This window comes from Corapipo altera, unplaced genomic scaffold (genome assembly GCF_003945725.1).
Source record: "Corapipo altera isolate COAL_440 unplaced genomic scaffold, ASM394572v1 22, whole genome shotgun sequence".
Taxonomy (NCBI): Eukaryota; Metazoa; Chordata; class Aves; order Passeriformes; family Pipridae; genus Corapipo; species Corapipo altera.
The window spans coordinates 14212144-14234289 of record NW_020884886.1 but is presented as its reverse complement, the minus strand read 5'-3'; positions in this window follow the sequence as shown (position 1 = coordinate 14234289).

Here is a 22146-nt window from a genome sequence, read left to right as displayed (position 1 = left end):
GTGTCCCGCGTCCCAGCGGCTGAGGCGCCTCGGCGGTGGCTCCGGGTGTGTGTGCGAGGAGGAGCTGCCCGCCCGCCGCCCCGCTCCCGCCCTCCGCCCGCCTGCTCGCCTTCCCCCCGGGCTGCTGGCACCGGGCCCCGCTGTCACATGACGCCGGCGCCGCTCGCCCTGCCAGGCTCTCCGGGCCGGCGGGGTGAGTGGCGGTGGGAGGGTCACGGCGGGGAGCGCGGCCGGGCGGATCCCCACCCGCAGGGTGGAGGCTCCGCCGAGGGGCCGGGGCGAATCACCGCTCACCAGCCGGGCACGCACTGCCTGTGCACCCGCCCAGCCTCCCGGGGGCAGACAGCCTCGCACAGACACTAATTATCCCCAGCAGTCCGGGGAGGGGAGAGGAGGGGAGCGGGGCCGCCCCACTGAGAAACCTGCCCGTCCAGCTCCTCCTCCCCGTCCGTGTGTAAGGCAGAGGCGTGCACCTGGCACTGGCCCCGCGGCGGGGCGCACCCCTCCCTCCTGCCCTCCCTCCGCGTCCACCCTGGCCGACCTGCGGCGGCGGTAGCAAAACAACAGCAACACCCAGCGCCCGGGGGGAAGGAAGGGAGGTGCTCACGCTGGGCCGCTGCCGCCGAGCTGGCTTTGCCGGCGGGGGCTGGGAAAGAGCGCGGGGCGGCGCGGAGCCGGGCGGCGGCTCCCCCGGCCCTGCCGCCGCGGGCTGCCCGCGCCGCGCCCCGTCGCGCCGAGGAGGTGGCGGGGCCGGGCGAGGGCCGGAGCGCGGCGGGCGTGGGGCAGAGGTGTCGGCCCGGCTCCGCCCCGGACTGGCGGCTCGCCCGCCGCGACCGCCGGCTGCTGGGGCCCTTGCCGGGGTGGATTTTACGGCTGCGCTCAGTCAGTCGTTCCCCGGGTGCTCTCCCGCCTCCGGCACGAGGGAAAGCGGGTGGCGGGGAGAGGCGCTGCCAGCTCCCCGCGCCTCGGCCCCCCTTCGCCTGAGGCGGCGGTCCCCTCCCTTCCTCCCTCCCTTCCCCACCCGTGCCGCCCCTGCCTGCCCAGCCGTGTGTCTGGCACCGGCCCGGGCAGGTGTGTGTGCGTGACCCAGCCCGCCCCTTCTCCGCACTGCCTCGCAGCGGGAGCGGCGGTGCCTCCCTGCCCTGCCCTGCCCTGCCCTGCCCTCCTGGCGCGGGGGGCGCGGGGACCGGCGGGGCGCTGGGTCTGCCCTTGCTGCCTGGGGCAGTGTTCGGCGGGGTGCACTGCACGCACCGTCTGTGCGATGGGAGGCACTTACCTCATACCCACGAATAGACCGAGGGACTTCACTCGAAGCAATACTTTTTGAAAAAGTGTACCTTGGCTGACTGTCTCGATTCCATTGGTTAGGGAAAGTTGCTGCCACTAATTCGCAATAGTGTGTTTACAGTGGTTATAGTGTGCCATATAAAGTCCTGTCCTCTCCTGATTGATGCATGGTACCTAAACATGAGGTTAAGGAAGAGAGGATTGCTGTGCTTGGCAAGGCCCTGTCCAACGCAAACTGTGTGGACAGATGAAAAGCCAGTGATACTTGTAAATGGAGAGGTCATCCTGTGGGACTCTGATTACCTGCTTTCTTTCATGGGTAAAGTTAGTGGTAGGGGCTGAGTATCTCCGGCTCTGTAGGACCAGTCTGTGTGTTTAACTGCCTGAATAGGACCCTAAATGTAATATACCTGTGGGTTTTGTATGTTTGGGTTGAAATGTCTGTTCTCTTTGATTATTATAGACCCAGTCAATAATGCTGTAAAAACAAAACGAAAAAGGAAGGGGGAAGGGTTGGGGAAGTGTTTTCAAACACACAGCTGTGTGCATGTTCAGTCTATGTCTTTATTTCTGAGATGTTTTAGTGCATCCCTTGACTTAGCTTGGTAGTCTATATGGCTTTAAAAAAGCAAATTAAGACAACAATCTGAGGCCCTGAAGGGTATGACTCAGTGACATAACAATAAACTGTAGTATCTCCTGCTAAGTAATTACATTGTATCATGTCACAACAAGGTATTGTTGAAATACTATCATGTAGCTCATCAAGTGTCATTTTTTTATTATAAGCCTATAAAGTAAACAGAATTGCTGTGTTATAACATACACATGGGCACAAAACATTTCATTAGGGCTGTGAAAAGGAGCTGCTGTCGTTTTCTTGCACGAACGTGCTCAAGATAAAGTAGTTATGTCCCAGGTTTGCATTCTTTTATTCTGAGACTGGCAGAAGTTAAACAGCTAACTAGAACCCTTAGGTCAGAGGCAGAGCTGTTTCAATGTCAAATCACGAGAAATGCCAAAATATTTAGTAGTAGCCAGCATGCTGCTTCTGGTGAAATCACTGGCTTTTCTTGCTATTACCTAGTTCTGCCCTCAGATGAACCTGTTTTAATCCAGTGTAATTTTAGGGTTTTCATGTGAAGTGGTAGAGAGGAGAGGGAGGAATTGTGAATGATGCTTTTGCAATGTCAAGCAATACTATACACCTGTCAGCATTTTGTTCCTTCTTGAATTTGGTTTTTCATAATTTAACAATTCCAAAACTTGAAGGGAAGTTCAAATTCTGAAGGGAGCAGAATCTCATTGATTTTAATGGGAATTGAAAAATCAGATGGAGAATCTGGGAACAGAGAGAGTCCTTGCCATCTGGTTAGCAGACCCAGCAGTTTTAAGCAGGTCTGGAAGTGTTTCTAGATCAAAGGACTGGTTGATGGCAGCCCTTAACATCTTACAGCACAACACCTCCTCCATCTCTGCTCTGCCCATCATCCCCATAGCATTTCAAAGGTTGACATGCTGAATGACTTCTCTCTCAAAACGGAAGGAAGAAAAGTGGTATGCAAATCCCTGGTATTGAAAGAAGAAAGAATGCTTGAGTGTCCTTTGGTTTGTAGCACATGCCATAAGCCCTTGCCATGAGATGGAGCATTTGATATGCTGGGACCTTGAAGATCCATGTTCCCAAGTTTCTTATATAAGCAGAGAGGAGGTTTTATGTATAGTGAGTGGAAGTGAACATACGGATCTCTGGTGTAAACAAATTGGTATTAAAATGTTAAATGAAAGGGTATAGTATGTTCAGATGTCTGTTAAAAGATGAAATCCAGCCGTTTGGTGAAATGAACCCTGATTCAGCTGAATTACCACTGTCATGAATGTGACTGAAATTGTACGCAAATTTATGGCTTTTATAGGTAAAACCCATAATCGGCTTCCCAAAAATTGGTTAAAAAAATAAAAGAAGTAGTCAAGAATTTTGTGTACTTTTTCAGTCCTTAATTGAGCTTCAGGTTATGGGGTGAAGTGGAAGTAGTTTGCTGGACCCAGGCAATGCCATTGTTCAGCTGGCGTTCCTTCCAAGTTGCTCTGTATTACAAAATGTACTATATGTATGGTCAGTGATATTTATGCAGGGAAAATGTCCACTGGAATCAGTGGACTTTTACCTTAGTTTACAGATGGAGGGTAAGGTCTTGACATGTTTGAAGTATTTGGATATCCATGTATAAACTTACTCTATTCTGCAGAGTTTCAGGTCAGATAGTCACCTCATACATCTGGTACTCACTGAACTGCTTCTGGAAGGAATGAGGGAGAGGTCATCACATAGCCAGCAATATTCATTACTTTTGTTAAACACAGTTCACATCTTGGAAGAACCATAAATTTTATAATTAAAATGCTATTAATTTATTGTACCCCAAATGTTTAATCTCCACAGTATGGTGATGATGCATGCTTTAATTCCAAGTTGTTAAAAACGTGGAAGTTGAGGCAGTATGAATTTAAATAGAAGTTTAAATGAGTTAAAAGCTTAGGTATGTCTATGCTCCAGTCATGGACATACCTGAGCTGGTTTAAAACTAGTCAGCTGGGGAGCTAGTAGCAATCTAGCTGTGGTGGTGTGGACTGTGTAGCTGTCTGGAAAACATGCCCAAAAAGCTGGGTAAATACTTTAGTGGTTAGGCTGGCCTGAACTCAAAGGCTAGGCTACTACCAGTGCCCAGGATAGCTAATTTAAAGCTTGCCTGGCTACGTTTACACAGTATTGCAGTCACATCAGTTGTGACTATAGTACAGACATATCCTTCTGTGAATTCTATGACTCAGCCTTGTCTTCTGGCACATATTCCTGTACTGTTCTGGGAGTTGTGTGGGTAGTGTCCCTGGGAAAGGCTTTTGCAGGTATTAAAAAACTCACAGCACAACTTCAGATGCACTTCTATTGCATTGAAACTTCCCATATTGAAATGGTGGGCTCTCATCTTCTAGCTACATGTGAGCAACCTGTGAGTCAATCTGGGTGTTTGCATAATTGGGACCTTATTGTTTGCTTGGAGGAAGGGCAAGGTGGTGGTGAGTAGCCAGACTTCCCAGCTCTGTCACACAGGTGTGGGCACGAGGAAACCAGTGGAGGAGCTTGGGCAGAGCTGGTGTTGAGGTGCATGGGGCTTAGGGCAGAGGCAAATGTGTGAACCCCTCCCTGCCTCCCTCCTGCCCGCATGTGGATAACGAGCCCTGTTGCCTGACCTAGCCCAGGTTCCTCCTCCTGCCTGCCCCTTCCTGTGTCCCAAGGACCAAGAAAATTACTGTAGTTCCTCAGTCCTGAAATGAATTCACATTTTGTGTAGAAACAAATTTCAGACACCACAACACAAGGTTCTTTTGTGTTCACTGCCTCACATAAGGAAAGGATGGACAGCTGCTCTTTCTAGTTAAAATCACCGAGTTGCACATGACTGCTTTTAATAAGAATCAACTCTCTGAGGGTCTGTCCTCAAGTCCACTTCAGTAATCAAAATTACAGAGGCAACATGTGAGGGCTGGAGGGTGTCTGTGCTGAATTCTTTGTTGTATGTTGATGTTTTTGAGAACAGACATGATTTTGTTGCAGGTGTAATTGCTACTGAAGCGTGCTGAGCTTGAATTTCATTATTCAAAGTGTAGAAAGATTTTTGTATTAAGTATTCATGTCCAAGATGTAGTTGGGGGACACAGCAGAAAAAATAACAATTTTGGAAGCAATAGCCAATATGTATGTGTGAAGATTGTTGAGTCTGGAGACCAAATTCTCCTCAAATTTATGCTGATATGAACTCGAGAAGAGGTGTGGATGATGTTATAATGAAGAACACAGCCTCAGTGTGTAGGTGCCCTGTCTCTTAATACTGTTCTTGAGCTTTATTACTATAATGACCTTTTCCTCAGTACTGGGGCTGGAATTTCTTCTCATAGTGTAGAACAGGAAACAGAAAGATGATGTGATTGGCTCATAGAAAAATAGATGCAGTCGGTGGTTTGGTTATAAATGTTCTATTGCTTTTAGTCTTTGTCGACTGTTCCTTCCCAACAGAAAGCAATTGGAAACACGTGGATAAGAAGTGAGTTCCTCTGTTGACTTTCACTGTATAAAGATTTGTTCCATATTCCAAAATATGCTCTGAAAGTCTTGAATTGATGGGAAGTGGAGAGAAGTAATTCTGCTCTTTGGTATTCTCAAAAAAATCTTGTAATGCACCAGTTAGACAGAAAGTTGAATTGTTAACAGATCAAAGTTGACTTTGCTGTGCAAGAAGTAATTTAGAGGTGTCTATTTTACATCCGTTGAGGTCCATATCACATGTACCATATCACATAATGAGGTCCATATCACTTGACTTTGCTCAGTTAGTCAGCTCAATAGAGTAATGCCAGGTTAATCCTAGGGGAAAATCAAGGAAAACCTTGGATCTTCCAGAACACAGTTAAGGCTATCTTGACTGTTGTAGGCTATAGTTAAGGCTACTAGACCTTTGGTTATTATTTATTTGCTTGACAGATGGGAAAATAGGTAAATTTCAAGATATTTTTTTATTGAGGGTTTTTTTGTTTGTTTCATTAATTTATTTACCCATTTTGTCATGTTTTATTATGCATGGCTTCAGCTTTATATAACTTGAGTAGGACACAGATTGACCTTTGGAGGTCTCATATATCCAGAGATCACAGGTTTTTATGTGTCCTGCAAGAATGGAGGAATAACTGTGGGTCTAATTAGGGTGATTGAGAGCTGTCTTAAAATATGGAAGATGGTAAACCCCATTTTTGCCTTTTTTTTTTTTTCCTCCTTTCACATTTGGGGAGTTTGTTTGCTTGTGTAGTTTAGGATATACTGTCAAGAATTAAAGAGTCCAGTTCAGCTCTGATGTAACTCCATTGACTTACTGGAATTTCCACAGTCAAAAATGACTCATAATGCTAAATATTCAAAAACAAACTGCAAAAGCATGCAGTTTTGGGAAACAGGTTTTTGTTGTTGTTGTTTCCTTGCAAAGCTGGTATTGTTTGAAAAACGTATACCAGCAGAACTTGAAAAGTTAATGTAGAGCTGAAAAATGCTGTCTCTTTTACTCTATTGTCATTGAATACTTACTGAAAAGTTAGCACATTTCTTCCCCGAATTGTGAGGTGCTGATATGACTATCAGACAAAATGTAGAATTTAATTTGTTTGACTGAAGAGTGTACTGAAATTGGTGTGATATTTGTTCTTTCTCTTGCTGTTTGAAAAACCTTTGCAGACTCTGACCAGTTTGTACTAGCTGCCATCTTTGTCTAATTTTTGTATATTAAAAATATCACTATATAAAATAAGTATTTCAGTAAAGGCTGTGCCAGCCTGGAGAAGAAATGGTGTCAGGAGACCTAATGGCATCTCCCACGCACCTAATGGAGGTTACTGAGAAGGTGAAGCTGAAGCTGAGGTGCACAGTGTGAGAATGGGAGACTGGTCCTAAAAATGAGGGAATGAGGGAGGGGAATTCTAGCCAAAACAAGAAAAAACATTGTTTTGCTGTGAAGTTTTGGAGCAGGTTGCCCAGAGAGGCTCTTATGTATTTTCAAAAGGTTTTCAGGATCTGACTAGACAAAGCCTAGACAAACTCATTCTGAACTCAGAGCTGAACCAACTCTGAACAGGAGATTATACTAAATGACTTCCTGAGCTTCCTTCCAACCTGACCAACACTGTGATTCTGTGATTGTGCATTAAGTACCACTTTTAGGGGAAGATAAGGATCATTATGTGTTTTAAAATCAGGCCGTTCATGGCAGCTTCTAGCTATAAGATGTTGTACTTGTTAAATAGAATTCATTCTTACTCTCTGAATGAGAACAAATTACAAGTTAAAATTCCCATAATGCAGACATTAGCAACCAAGTGGAGGAATGGCCCATGGCTACAATCTTACATACCTGTATGTAGTCCTATATGCTCCTTCAAGAATGGTATCTGTTGTGTAAAAACAGAACAAGTGCTGTTCTCTATTTTAAACAGCAATGCTATAATTTTTATTTTCCTTTTCAGTTACTGTGTATTCTAAGTATCAAAAGCAAAAAAAAAATAATTTGGGAAAACATATAATTACAAAAATATTTTTTATTATATCAGCATGTCTAATTTTTTTAACATAACTGCGTTTTCATGATACTTCCAAATTACTTTTTATAAAGCAATGATATTTAGAATCTCAGTGTATTAAAAAAAAAAAATTAATGTTCTGGGTGATATCAGCTATAGCATAAAATATAGACCTCTTCTATGAAATTTGATTCTTTGCCTTCTACACAGATGTCTAGTAATACCATTATTGATCCACCTGTTTTAATGAAAAGTGATTTGACAGAAATTTTTTATTATATACTTAGCAATATAATATAGGAAATATAAGAAAATATATCTATCTGCATAGCAAGATTCTATACTCATAAATTAATGAGAGATAACACCTGTTAGATGACTATTGCTTTGACCACCTGTGCCTTACACTTCCAACTACAATATGAAGGCTGGATGAAATTTCACTTATACAATATGGGCAAATACTTTGAGACAGTACACCCAACAGAAACTTGAGATGAGGATTATCTTGTAGTTCTGGTTTTTCATCCTAGCTAGGGTGTGTTACCTTAATAAGTAAGCCAAATAATTACTTATTTACAGATTCAGCAAATGGTAAGGTCACACTGGCATTTCTGAGCAAAGAACCACGCTGAACAGATCGGTTAAAGTGGCCTGAATTTCTTTGAAATACTCCAACAGTAGTTATAATTCAAAAAAAGTCTATGGAATTGTAAAAGAAAAGGTATTGGGTTAGAAGTGGATGTAGCATTCAGAATATCTGAAGTTGGGGGAGTCACTAGGTACCTGTCTTCAGTTTATTTTTCAGCATTCATTAAGAAATAGTGACCTTCAAATGACATGGAAGTAAAGAAAATCTTTCACAATATGTGCAAGTCTTCCAAGTTGTACTCATTGTTTTTTCAATACAATAGGAAAAGCATTTGTACAATATGTTTTTCTAAACACCTTCAAAATTTTTCATTAATCAGATAAGACTATGACCAGAAAAACATTTTCCAGTCTAAGCTTTAAGGGAAAACTCACCATTTCTGTTCCTTTGTCTACATCACTTTGTGCTACTATTATATTTTCAAAAACAACCAGATTCTTTTTAAGTCCTAAGGTTTTCAATGTGCATCTTGAGACACTTTTGAAGGAATCAGGTTGTCAAAAAGTGAGCGTTGTGATTTAACCCCAGCTGGCAACTAAGTACTATGCAGCCGCTTGGTCTGCCCCTGCCTCCAGTGTGATGGGAAGGAGAATCAGGGAAAAAAGGTTAAACCTGTGAGTTGATGGGAATAAAATAAAATCTAATAATAATATTAAAATAAGTGTAATGAAAAGGGAAACACCAAAAAGAAAAGAGTGCAAAATAAAACCCAAGAAACACAAATGATGCACAATACAATTGGCCATCACCCACTGACAAATTCCAAGTCCATCCCTGAGCAGCAATCGGTCCCTTCTGGCCAACCCTCCAAGTTCATTTACTGAGTGTGACATTCTATGTTATGGAGTATCCCTTTGGCCAGTTCAGGTCAAGTGTCCTGGCCATGCTCCCTCCCAGCTTCTTGTGCACCTCCTCACTGGCAGAGCACAGGAAGCTGGAAAGTCATTGACTTAGAGTACGCACCATCCAGCAACAACTAAAACATCTGTGTTATCAACATTATTTTCATACTAAATCTAAAACACAGCCCCGTACTAGGTACTAGGAAGAAAATTCACTCTATCCCAGCCAAAATCAGGACAGTGGGGGAGTCAGTATGTTATAGAAATTCTTCTCTTTTGGTATTTCTCAAGGCAGCCTGGGCTATTTTTTATTTGTTTGTTTGTTTTGTGGGGTTTTATTTGTGGGTTTTTATTTTATTGCTGATGACTGAAGGAGGAAATAGGATTGAATTGTCTGTGTATATATGTATGCACTACAAGCACTGGAGTCATGACTTGTCTTCTCAGTGCTGGATCATTTACTATCCCTCTTTGTATTTACGTAAACCCTGTCTTTTAAATACACAAATGTGATGGAGCTGTGTCTGACCTGTTCTACATGCTTTGGTAAAACTCTGCTTCCTTAGGTGGACTAACTATACATTGATTTTGAATGGTGTCAGAGACTATTTCAAGTACAGCACTGCACTTGTAGCTTGTGAAGAGTATCTAAATGGCCTTTGTTTAATGAAAAACTATGTATGGGTTAAAAGTTCTGATATCGGTATAATTGGCATTTGAGGAGCTGCAAGATATAAAACGGGGGTAGCAAGTATATGCAGGAAAGGTGAAACAAAGCTTCTCTTCACAAAATCTGTTTGCCTATATTGCCATGTGATGTTAATGAGATCTTACTTCTGGTCCTAAATGACCGTCCCTGATATCTCTGTTTTGTTGAGCTCTCTCCTTGTTTCATTAAAGATGCCACAGCATCAGTACTGGTTGTAAAAGGAGCATTTGTGGCAGTTGTCAAGAAAGGCAAGATTACAATAGACAGTAGTTTAAATAAAAAACAGTTGGACATTTTATATGCCTTGGATGCAGGGATTTTCCATTTCAGCTTTTCTTCAGTTCTTTTCTTCAGACTTTGATGTTAGCACCACACACTCGCTAAGAGAATTTGTCTTTGCTGCAGCTCTGTGAAATAGGGAAGCATGATCATCACTTCAGTCATAGAAAACAGGTAGTGTGAGTGGGGAAGGGTGAAAATTAGTGTCTGAATCATTAGATTCTTTGTTGAATGTTCAAAAGCCTATCTCAGTTTGGAATTATGGACTTAGGCTTTAATGTTTCAAGAGGTCAAGAGCTGAACATAGCTTTCTTGAAAACATTGGGAAAGCAGTGAACTATCCTTCCCCTTCTTACATGGAGGTATCCACTTGCAATTTAGCTGTATTTGGTGGAGCAATAGAGAACTGATAGACTTTGAGGATAGTGGACTTTTTCTAAGTAATTCCCAGAATTATGAACATGATGGTGACAAAGCCAAATGAATTTACAAGTTGGTTTAGAAACTTCTTTTTCCCTACCATATGATAAAGAAATATTCATGAGTAATAGGAAAATGCCTGAGGCTGTAAGCATACCACCATGGTTAGGTAAGATTGCTCAGAGTTTGCTCTGAGCAAGCTGGTGATTTTTGAACCATGCTGAGCCAGCCACCACCGCACGTCTTGGGCATGAAGACAGCGCTGACATGACAACTGACTAGCTCTGCTTTTTGGGCTCCTTAGCTGGGATGCATGGCCACACCGACACCCTGGACCTAGAGTTAGCTTCTTCCAGGGTGGTTGCTTTCTGTGCACATCATTGTCCTGAGCAGATGTACCTTCATTTCTGTTTCCAAGATGTGGAATGTCTGCTAGTATGTGTTGCTCTCTGTGTCTGAACAAAATCTGCTATTACCCTTTCAATATTTTTAATGACTGTCTTAATTGAGTTTCACACAATTGTTCCCAGATGCTTCAGCCATGTTCAGTCCCTTGCGGGCCTCAGGGCAGGCACACAGCCTCTCAGACCTAGAGAGAGGTGTGAAGGGTACCTTTCCCTCCCAGCACTTTTGCAGCAAATGCTCTCTGCATCAGATTTGCACAGGAGGGTGTTACGTCCCTCCTGACACCCTTGCCCTCACTTCTGCAGAGGCTGGCTATGTAACGTGGTGAGGCTGAATTCTAGTATCTATAGTAACACTTAAACAGAAATAAAACAGTTCCCAAAACAGGAAAAAGTTATTGAAAACTATCCAGAAATTAGATCTTACCTCTTGTGGGTCACACAGGCAGCAAAACATGGGTTGTTGGATCTATAAAATCTGTAGATGAAATCCTTATCCCTACTGTGTCCTTTCATAGTATGCAAGAGAGATGGAAGAGAGGAAGAGGTCTTCAGAGAGGAGACAATTGACCTGAAACGAGAACAGATGCAGATGTGTGGCCACTTTCCAAAGGTTCAAAGATACTTTGAGAAACTTGGTAAGAGGTTTTTACTAGGGGTGGGTGTGGGAAGAGCCACAGGAATGTTATAAGGGCTGCATTTAAAGTGTATTGTTGCTGGGAGAGCACTGCTCTTCATGTGCCAGCTGAAGAGTCTGTCTGGGATGTCTGGATTACATGGAACTAAGAAGAACAAGATTATGAGAACATGAAGATGGCTTTTCAATTTACTCTCCTCTGTCTGCACTGAAGGCATTCTGTCCTCAGGCTTCTTTGAATCCCTAATGAACAGCAAAGCTACTCCTATGGTGAGCACCTCTCAAAGGAACTGCTTCAGGAAAACCTTCTGGTGAGACATGGCAAAAGCAGATTCACATCAGTGAAGAAATTCCACCTTTGGTAAACAGTTATTTAGAGATACCATCATAAAAATCTGCTGTAGCAATTCTGAAGCTTGATTTATTTAAATAAATACTGTATTTATAAATAAATAATTTACAAATAAAATAATTTATAAATAAATAAACATGATGTGTTTATTTCTGCAGGCATCGAATCTGCTCTGTCATCTCTTCAGGGCATGCAATATTCAAAGTCTTTATTTGGCCCCTTCCATTGTGCCTGTTGCCATCTCTCTTCTTTGTGAAACCTTTTCAGAGAGCATCTAGAGAGGGCAATATATTTTGCATACTTCTAATAAAAGGCCTGGACAAACTGCTACTGGTCAGCCAGGTATAGTTGGAAATTTAGTGTTTGGGGTTTGTGGAGCCTACAGTTTTGTACAGAATACATGTTTTTTTTCTTGGATAACATTAATGGCTCTTACTTTTAATGCAATTTACAACTTTTTTTTTTTGTTCTATGTTTGAATCACAAAAGAAATGTGATATAATTATAGCATTCTACTCTGGCACAAAGTTTCTTCTCTTTTTGGAGTGTGCTTATGGCAGGTAAGAATTCTAAGTTCAGAATACAGAAGTTTCAAATCAAAGTTTTTACTTATTGGGTTTCAGAGACGATAATAAATGTGTGAGTTATTTAAGATGTAATGTGAAAATAGAAAAGGTGCTTCAACTTAAAGGTCAAGCTTTAAGGAAACATGATTTTAAAAAATATGACAGGTAAAATAACATTCATTTTCAAAAGCAGTTGAATTTTATTACTTTAGGGACATAATTATGTAAATCAAAATACAAATTAATGTTTCACTCAAAAAAGTCTATTAACTTCCTGCAAAATTTGCCACTAAGTCTGAAGTCTTTAAACTCTCAGATCTTCCAAGGAAAATTTTTGCAACCACCAGTCCTTTGGGGCTGGAAGTTCTTGGAAATAAGCACCATATTGCCCAGTTCTTGGAAATGGGCACCATCAACTTAGAGAAGTCCTCAGTAACATGCTTTTTCCACAGTAGTCCAGAAACCAAGACTTACTGTGTTAACAAACTAGCTTTTAGTTACATGACTAATTAATTAAAAGGTCATCAATCCATTTAAACTTTTTTTAAGCTGTTATGATCAGGGCCGGGGAAGGGGGTTAAAGGTGAATGGAAAAAGGATCAGATATGGAATATTTTGACCACAAAGGTCATAAATCTGTCTTCAGGTGTACAAAAACCAAAACCAACAACAGTGATCTTGGCAGGCAGTAATGAAGATTTGGGAGGATCAGAAATTCTAGAGTGGAAAATCAACATACACACCCACTCAACAAAATTCACCCATGTGTTAACAGCCAGCAACAGCCCATTTAATGATAAATCCTATTTAAATCCTGAAGTTGGAGTACAATTTTAGGAGAAATTTCAAAGATATACTTGAGAAGAGAGATTTCAGTATTTGTGAAGTCTCCTGGATTCTACAAAGGCTTATGTATGTGTCCAACCTAATATACTGCATATACTGCTGTTATAATAACTAATAATGTGTAAACTTAAAATGCTGGCTTTAAAGGTTAGGTAGAAATGGAATCTAAGCAAAGAAATGCAAGACATGAAGAATAAATCATAAAGTCTCTCTTTTAAGTATGTGTCAACAGTAATGGAGTAGTTAGTGCAGGCTTTATATATCAAAACCACTGTTATGAAAAATGGTCCAAATTCTTAATGCCAGTATATCAGTAGTTCCAAGGAAATGCAAGAGGCTGCTGTGGTAGAGCTGCTCTTCACTAAGCTTTATGTGCAATGGAGTCACCTATGTTATTACTTCCTATAGTTTACAGATGAAATACCATGATGGGGTAAGAAACAAATATTTCCATCTTTTTGATATTAGTAAACATCTCAACAATTCGAAGAGAAAACATCTTCAGGAATCAGATAAGTAATATTGTGTAGCTATGCAGACAGACATAAGTAAGGCAAGCTGGTGTTACAGTTTTTTCACTTTAAAATTTATTTTAAATAGAGATACATCATACACTTAGGGAGATTATATTTTTTCCTTTAAAGATCCTCATCTAAGAAACTCTAAGCCAGTATGTTCACCAACAAGCTATTGAGTCTTCAGTGGAATGTTATCCAAGGTGGATTTCCATTGTGTGGTTGCCACTGTTTTAAGACTTGCAGTAAGCATTGCTTCAATGTTGCTGTGGAGCCAAGCAAGAATTGTTTACTTTAAGAAGATGCCACATCTTTTCAGGCGAAGCTGATTTCTTTCCAAATACACCCCCACCTCCTCATGTATTTGTCTTTGAGGGGGTTTTTTGTGTTGTTGTGGGGTTTTTTTCCTTCCCTTTATAATTTCATTTATTGCTTGAACTTCTGTCAATTTTACAGACTAGAGTTCCTGTTTTTGTATTGATAGATAAGAAAACACACCAAAACAGTTTCTTTTAATCTTAAAAATGGCTCACGTATCCCAGTGGAGAGAAGAACACAAAATGGATAGAAGGAGTGAAAGAAGGTGATTCTGTATTCACATTGATTCTGTAAATACAGACCAAATTCTGCATTCTCTTCAGCTGTGTTGCACCAAGAAGTTATTTGCCCCCGCATATTTAACAGGAGATGTACTTGGGTGTGCCTAGTGATAACTGTAGTTGAGAGAAAGCAAAGCAATGCAAGTCCCTTTTTATGCCAGTGGCTCGCACACTGAGGAACCTTGAAAACTCTCTTGTTTCTCAGACAGAGTATCTGTGGAATTCCTGCCATCTATGTGCAATGAATTCAGACTGAGATCTTAATACTGGCTTTCTTCAATTGAGTTTTGTTATGCACTTGGCATGCTTTCACACCCGAACCTCCCATCTGCAGCCTGCACCTGCATTACTCAATATTTAACTCAAAGATCTCTGAACTTCCTGGACCATTAAGGTGTCTTTTGGTTTGTGGCTTGCTGGTGTGGCTGTTGCTTACCATAAGAAGGGGGTTTAAATGCAGTAAACAGTGTAGTTTTCCAGTTTCCTCAGTTTTGTTTCTGCTCACTGAAAAGAGCTCCTTTCTGGCATGCTGTAGCTTTTCCTTGGCATGAAACTTGGGGCATGAGGAGCAGAGTATTTACAACCTGAAATTAAAACGCTATTGCATTGCATTCTTACATTTTCTCTTTCTGCACAGTAGCAGCATGAGTGCAGGGTGTACTGCTATCTTTACCACAAACAAACCCACTATTTTCTGCTCTCAGCTACGGAACTGTTTAAAAAAGAGCAATTCCTTCTTTGTCTTATGACTGTTTCTGATAAGCTGACAATAAGAATTCAGGGTTCCTATGAAGCCCCTTGTATGACAGAGCTGAACTGCTCCACAACATACCCTCCTCATGCAGTGGGGAGTTCAGTGGCTCAGTGGATTAGAGACATGGTGGGTATTTACCCAGTGATCTTACAACTACATTGCACCACAAATTATTCACCCTGGCTTTATAGCCATACTTCTCCCTTCCTGATCTTGCTGGTCTCTTTAGAAGGCTGAGTCCAGCTTGATAAAGTGAAAAATATCTCTCTGGGGTTTCCGTTCAGGTGCATGCAAATTTCTGGTGAGCTGTGTACTTCATTAGTAAGAACAAATATTTAAGTATCAAGAGTTAGCTCCTAAAAATTCAAAAATTGTGTACAAACATTTCTGGGTACACTCAAATATGTGTAAGTACATATATTATTACAGGTACACATATAGTGGCTTGGATAACCTATGAACTTGAAGCTTTATTGGCCTACTTTTTATATGGGAAGTGACATAGTACCTGTGAAGGCTCGAGGTCTGCTGTACACTAGAAAATATGTTTGGAGCTCGCAAGCCTTACACAGTTATGATCAGAGGAAAGACTGCTTTTGCTCATATCCCTTCTTTCCTGGGAAACAAAAAACCAACCAAACACTTTTCTGGTACAACTGTCTGCACTGGAATTTTACTGAATCCAGAGCAGTGAAGTATCACTTAGAACTGCTCTGGATGTGGCACTTTATTGCTTTTTTCAAGCTTGCTTGAAATAGTTAGAGGGCATGGACTGGCCACCCAGTTCCAGAGTATCCTTTGTGTGTGACTACCTTTTTTTTTGCTGTTCAAAGGCAAGGCACTACGAGCAATTAATAACCCCCGTAAAACTGCTGTTGAGGTGTTTGCTGGCAACAAGTAAAAAGATGTTTGTTGAAAGAGGCATGATTTAATGGTCTTAGCATTGTGATGGAAGATCTCTTGTCTTTGTTTTGTGACTTTGACAGTGATTGCCAGTCTGTCTTTTGACAGGTCATATATTCTCTATGCATAGAAAATTTACCTTTTAGCCCATTTGCCTTCTCTGAAATGGGCTAAAAAGTTTTATTTAACTTCTAAGAGCCAGAAATAATTAGTTTCTGTTTACGAAATACTGTCAAGACATAGACCATCAATCATCGATCTCATCTACCTTTAGTTTTCTGAGTTTTAGGTGTCCTAGACATGCTCTGCATTCAGTGGAGAGAGACTTCTCCAGAGGGTGAGACCACCCCACTCTGTCAGAGTGGGAGAAGTTTTTCTTCTGAAAGAAATTTCCCCTTTCCTGTTATTATAGAGAGAATCTAAATGATTGACTGAGGTTGACTTTTAGGTGGCTAAGGTGAAGTGAAATGAACCCTATCCTAGTTGCTACAGTCAAGGTTGTTTATAGACTCTGCAAAGGAGACAGAGTTTGTGTTTCGCATCTCTGGTATCTGAAATACAAGACCTGCCTGCCTGCTTCCTAAGGAAATGCCTGAAAAAGAAATATTCTAACCCAGATTAGAAACAATTTAAGTAAAATCTTCCAGCAAAGCAGAGTCGTTTCCTTGAATTAAGGGGAATGGGCTACAGGGCTACTTGGAGCCTTAGAAGCAGAACAAGGACACAGGATCATGAAGTATTTCAAAAACTCAGGTTAGGGAAGAGAAGATACAAGGCAAGAAAAATAGCAATTATAGATATTATCATTGCTATGGGGCAAGGCCAGTGCAATAGCCCAATTGCAAGCACAGTGTATCATTGAGAAGCTTAACAGGAGAGAGACTTAGACCCTACGAGTCCACAAGTAGAGAGACAGTGCTCAGAAGTGATCTCAACTGCAGCAGGCAGGGTGCCAACCACATTACTAACACAGTCTCCTTCGCCAGCTGATCTTTTTGGCGGTGTTGGTGTCAGCAAAGCAAAACATGGCTTAATGAGATTGCAGGAAGAAAGGCAGGCAATGGCTGTAGGTGAGCAAAACTTCATTTCAGTACGCAATAACCGCAATTTTCCACATCATGTGTGGTGACAAGGTTGCAAATAGACCAGAAAGTGACCCCTGGGTGGGACTACCCCATCCATCCAGAAAGATGGTCTTTGATGAAAAGAGGATGAAGTCAAAGAGCTGGGCTTGGAACACTCCAAGATCCACAGCTCATGTTAACAAACTGTCCTCTTGCTGGCTGCTTCAACACTGCTAGTCTCTCCTGCAGTCCCTTTTTACTGTATGTTTCATGCCAGGTTTCCAGCTCTCTGAGTGCTTGTGCTTGTGCTCAATGGAGTTTGCAGCAGGGATATGTCACTGGGAAATGCTCAGCAGAGGAGCCTGGGAAGGGATGAAACGGCACAGCCTGGACTTGGGTAACCCATGCACTTGAAGGTGCTTTCAGCAGTGACTACCACTGACTGCACATCTGTAGCCACAGCAAGCCAGAGTGATTTCAGGAAAGTAGTAAACATGAGTAGGCATTGCCCAAGAGCTCTTAATTTAAATTAAAAAATAAGTTTGAGATGGTAGTACTTGTCAGCTCTTGCAATCCTTGAAACATTGGTGATGCCCAATCTTCTACGGATGGCTGAACCCCGGAAATCCTGTGGGTTGTACCATACCTATAATATTAATACCAATTAGGTAGGATGATACAATTCAGAAGGACATTTTGGATGATCTGTGTCTGTCCTGTTGCAAACAATTGTATCATACAATCCCTTTCACAAGTTAATCGTGTTTCTCTGCAAACCCAGTTAGATTTCTATTTCCACTTTTCTTATTGTCTATTTCAGAACCCTATTTTTTTGCTGGTTAAAAATCTAAATTTTGGTGAAAATGTCATACTTCCAATTTCTATCAAGTGTCAGCATTATCCAGTAGCTGAAGAAGTTATTTTAGCTTTCTGGTGTTTATGATGTATCCCTATTTCACTAATGATGTTCATTTCCCTAGGTTTAACAAACGAACCTATTGTGCTCTTATGTATCGGTAGCCTATCCGTTCTTTGGCTCATGCCAGTCATCTGCACTGCTTTTGCATCCTGAATTCAGCCCTTCTGAACAATGGGTGACTAGAATTGTATAGAAAATATTTCAGAATTAGGTGAAGAAATGCATTGCACATTGCCATGAATATTGTTCCATTTCTAATGGAAACATATCCCAGGACCACATTACTTAGTTCATAATTACATTTGGGTGTAATGGGTGTGCTGTGGTCTTGGTATCCTCAGTTTTCTCTTCTGTGTTTCCAGTTAATAACCTCCATCTTTCTGCAGGAATTCTTGTTTCTAATCCCCAAACACAGGAATTAATATTACATTTAATTTATGTTAACCTACAGAAACACTTTGTTCAATGATGAATTTGTAAAGCATTTAATGAACTGTCCCTGATTTATATCAATGCAGATAGGTAATTAATTAATTATTATTTTTATTTCACATAAAACAGAAAAAAAATTTGATGTACTCAGAGTGTGTGTTGCCTAATTTATGAGAGTATTACCATTTGAGTGGGTTAAAAAAAGATATTAGTAGTAACAATGAGTACTAATAGGAGATCTTTAGTTTAGATTCCTAAATCCTTGTCCCAATTGTGTACAATTTTACTAAATTTGAGTTTCATAATTTGTTCCTTTGGATAGAGGAGAATGCATGTACTGCATTTTTCATTCCGAACACATTAAAAACCTTTTCCCCAAACAAAACCACACTGTCTTTGTGCAAGGATAACTGAGCAACAAGATGGTTTAACCAAAGTTAGTTTCATTAATACACCTTGCCATTCAAGTATGACAAGCTTGCAGAAAACTAGCTGAGCAGATGTTCTCCAGCCTATAGATGTAGAAGGGCCGAACATTATTTTTGGTAGAGGATATTATGCTGAGTTGTATAAAAAATGGTTTTGCAGGTTTTGTGTTATTGGTATCACCAATATTTCTGCTGTTTATTTCTATAACAAACCCCATATTTTAGAATAAATATAGGAGAGTAAAGTTCAAGGATAGCATTTCATTTTAAGACCTTGTTTTCCTGCCTTTGAAGTGCTTGTTTTCTCAACTCTGTAGTTGCACTAATGGCATTATTTTTCTTGACATCTCTGTGTATACTTTGTATACAAAACATTCATGAAGATGCAAAAATATTACATACAGTGGAATAAAGGCTTATTCATTGTCTTTTTATTACTGGCAGTTCTTGACAAATGGAAAACCGTGTTTGCTTTCTTTTTCATTCTTTTTAATTTTTTGCTCTATTTCAGGCCTACGGAGATGGGGCCTTTGGGAACTATGACATTTTTTTTCCTACTTTGAGGAAAATGTAACTGTCATCCAGCAATGCCTTATCTGCCATATTTCTCTGCTTGAAACAATGTTTTATAGAAGTACTTGTTTATAAGTGTAGAGGATCTCTGGCTACCACATGCTCCCTGGCTTTAATAGTTATTCCTGGGAATCTGACCAGTCAGACTACTTTAAAAATAAAAGCTGGCAGGTCATTTTGGTGCTAGCACTGTTTGAAAAGCAAGATAAAAAGTTTTATAAAAAGCAATATTAACCAGGCCAAAACAACGCCATAATCTCCAGAAACACTTCATGCTCCAGGTGAGTTTGATGTTCACAAGAGAAGGACAAGCCTACGGGTAAATAAGGAACTTTTTTTTTTTTTCACAGCTTTTAGTGCAGCAGATGGCAAAACCCATGGTCCTGATGTCCCTGGTGTCACCCCATGTCTTTTCTCTGGCTCCAGTGGACTTTGGGTTTTATTTTTATCTTCTTGAGGTTTTTGGGAAATGATGTATACAAATGCCAATTGTCTTTTTTTTTGGGTATTAGAAGGTTTGATTCATTAATCTGTTTAAAGAATATTAAAAACCTGGTATAAGGGTTGCTATAAAAACTGTTAAATATTAATATTGGTTTGGATTTTCAAAGGCAGAGAAATGCAGTAGGAACCCATAGGAAGTTTGGTCCATTAAAAGCCATGGGAAATTTTACTGTTAAAAATTCTTTTTTCTTCTGGTAATCCTTGCCACTCTGTGCAGAGTACAAATGCGAATTAAGATATATTATGCTAACAGTTAAATCCATAAATGTCAGCTGGTTCAGCTCTCAGGAGAATAAGGAAACTGTGAGTAAAATATGGCAACAACAGTTGATAAAAATTGACATTGGTAAATGTCTGATAGGCCCTGCTGAAGAGGACCACGGAGAGTCTTTTAAAAGAGGAATTGGGATCAAAGGCAGAGAAAAAGTGGGGGCTGACTTGCCAGGTAACCCCCTGCTACTCTAAAAATATGCATTTTTAAGTTAAAAATCAGAAGTAGGTTCCTTATAGTTGAAATTTATATTGTAGCTTCAAAAGAAATAACGGAGAATGGGATTTATTTTATTTTCTACAGTAGTGACACGTCTAGTTTCTCCAACTTTGAGCTAACTTGTCCTGTTTTTGCAGGAAAACCTCGGTGTCCATATCTGAAAGTATCACTCCACACCTTCCGATAGGCTTATGAGCAACCCACAATCCTGGAAACAAATTTATGGGAATGAACTCTCATGTCCCTGTGAAGCCAGAGCCTAAAAAAAGGAGTAATGAAAGAAGTGCCTATAGGATAAAAACAAAATTTTTGCAAAAGAAACTATAATGTTTAAACTAAAAATTAAATTTGAATAGCAGACATTTTTATTGAACGATTGTACAGAGTTCAAAAAAAAATAATCTCTGCATTTACCCTCTCCTTTTTATGATTCACTTTGAAATTTATTTTTTGTTTAAATGAACTTGCTTACTTCCCAGAAATTCATTCCTCTTTCTATAAGTGGATTCACGAAGCAGAAATAATGTCTTCATGTTACACAAACTCCACACCCTTTGTGTTTTATTGTACTGCCGGTAGTTTGGTCTTGTTCAGATGTTTGCTTGCAAGGAGATATGGGGCTCTGGTTATGATAGTAATTTATTACCTGTTTTATTGTTGCCATTTGGCCTATGATTTTAAAGGTAACCTGAAATGTTTTCCTAAGAAAAGTTTAGCCTTGGACTTGTGTCCCCAGTCCTCCGGGATGCTCAACATCCTCAAACTCTTTTGTGAGCACAGAGTACATTTAACATAATTTTGGGGCTGAGCCAAATGCTGAATGTTTCACAAAAGGAAAAGAAAAAAAAAAGAGAGGTTCACTTTAATTTAACTTTCTCCACATCTGTCAAAGAGTTGCAAATGTTTTAACTTGGAAGATACTTCCCAGCGTTTGCTATGTGGTAATGTCAAGTTCGCTTTGTGATCAGTTATCAACAAATCACTGTGTCTGAGGTATGGAATTAAAAATGCACTGTAGGTCACAGAGCAATGCTCCAGAGACCAAATTTCATTTCCTGGGCTATGTCACCAATTTGGGGGAAAAATGCTTTAAAAAATTTAGTGCATTTTGAGCACAGGTCGTGTCCAAAGTCTATATGTGCCTACACTCATGGGTGCAAGAGTCCAAACAGATTTGTCATTATAGCTCCTTGGCCCACTGCAGTGATGTCATGTAGGTAGATCTGATCAGCTAAAAGGCCCTGAAAACACATCCCAGAATGGTTAAAGAGGAATACGATCAATCAAGCAGCTGTCTAGGGAACATGCTGGTGCTGTACAAGCTACAGGCACCCTATGGCTGGTAACAGGGTTATGTAGGATGAGAAGCAGGGAATATACCCCTGCTGGAGGCTGATCTCTTGCTGAACCCCTCTCTTCTCTACTCTCTTCTGCTTACCACTTTAATTTCTTTTTGCTCTGCAATTTTTTTCTCCATAATACAAGCAAGCTTTTGACCCAGAGCGTGGTTGGGTACTGGAACAGGCTCCCCAGGGAAGTGGTCACAGCACCAAGCCTGATAGAGTTCAAAAAGCATTTGGATGATCTTCTCAGGCACATGGTGTGACTCTTGGGGTTGGTCCTATGCAGAGCTAAGGGTTGGACATGATGATCCTTGTGAGTCCCTTCCAACTCAGCATATTCTATGATTCTGTGACTCTTCCACCTTAAAAAACTCTCCACCTTTGATCTCAATTGCTCCTGTAGCTACTGCTTCTGCTTTCTCTTTTTCATGACGTTTTTAAACACTGCTAGGATTTCCTCTCAGTTTTGTGAGACTCTGTTCATTCCAGTTTTCTGTTCACTGCAGCT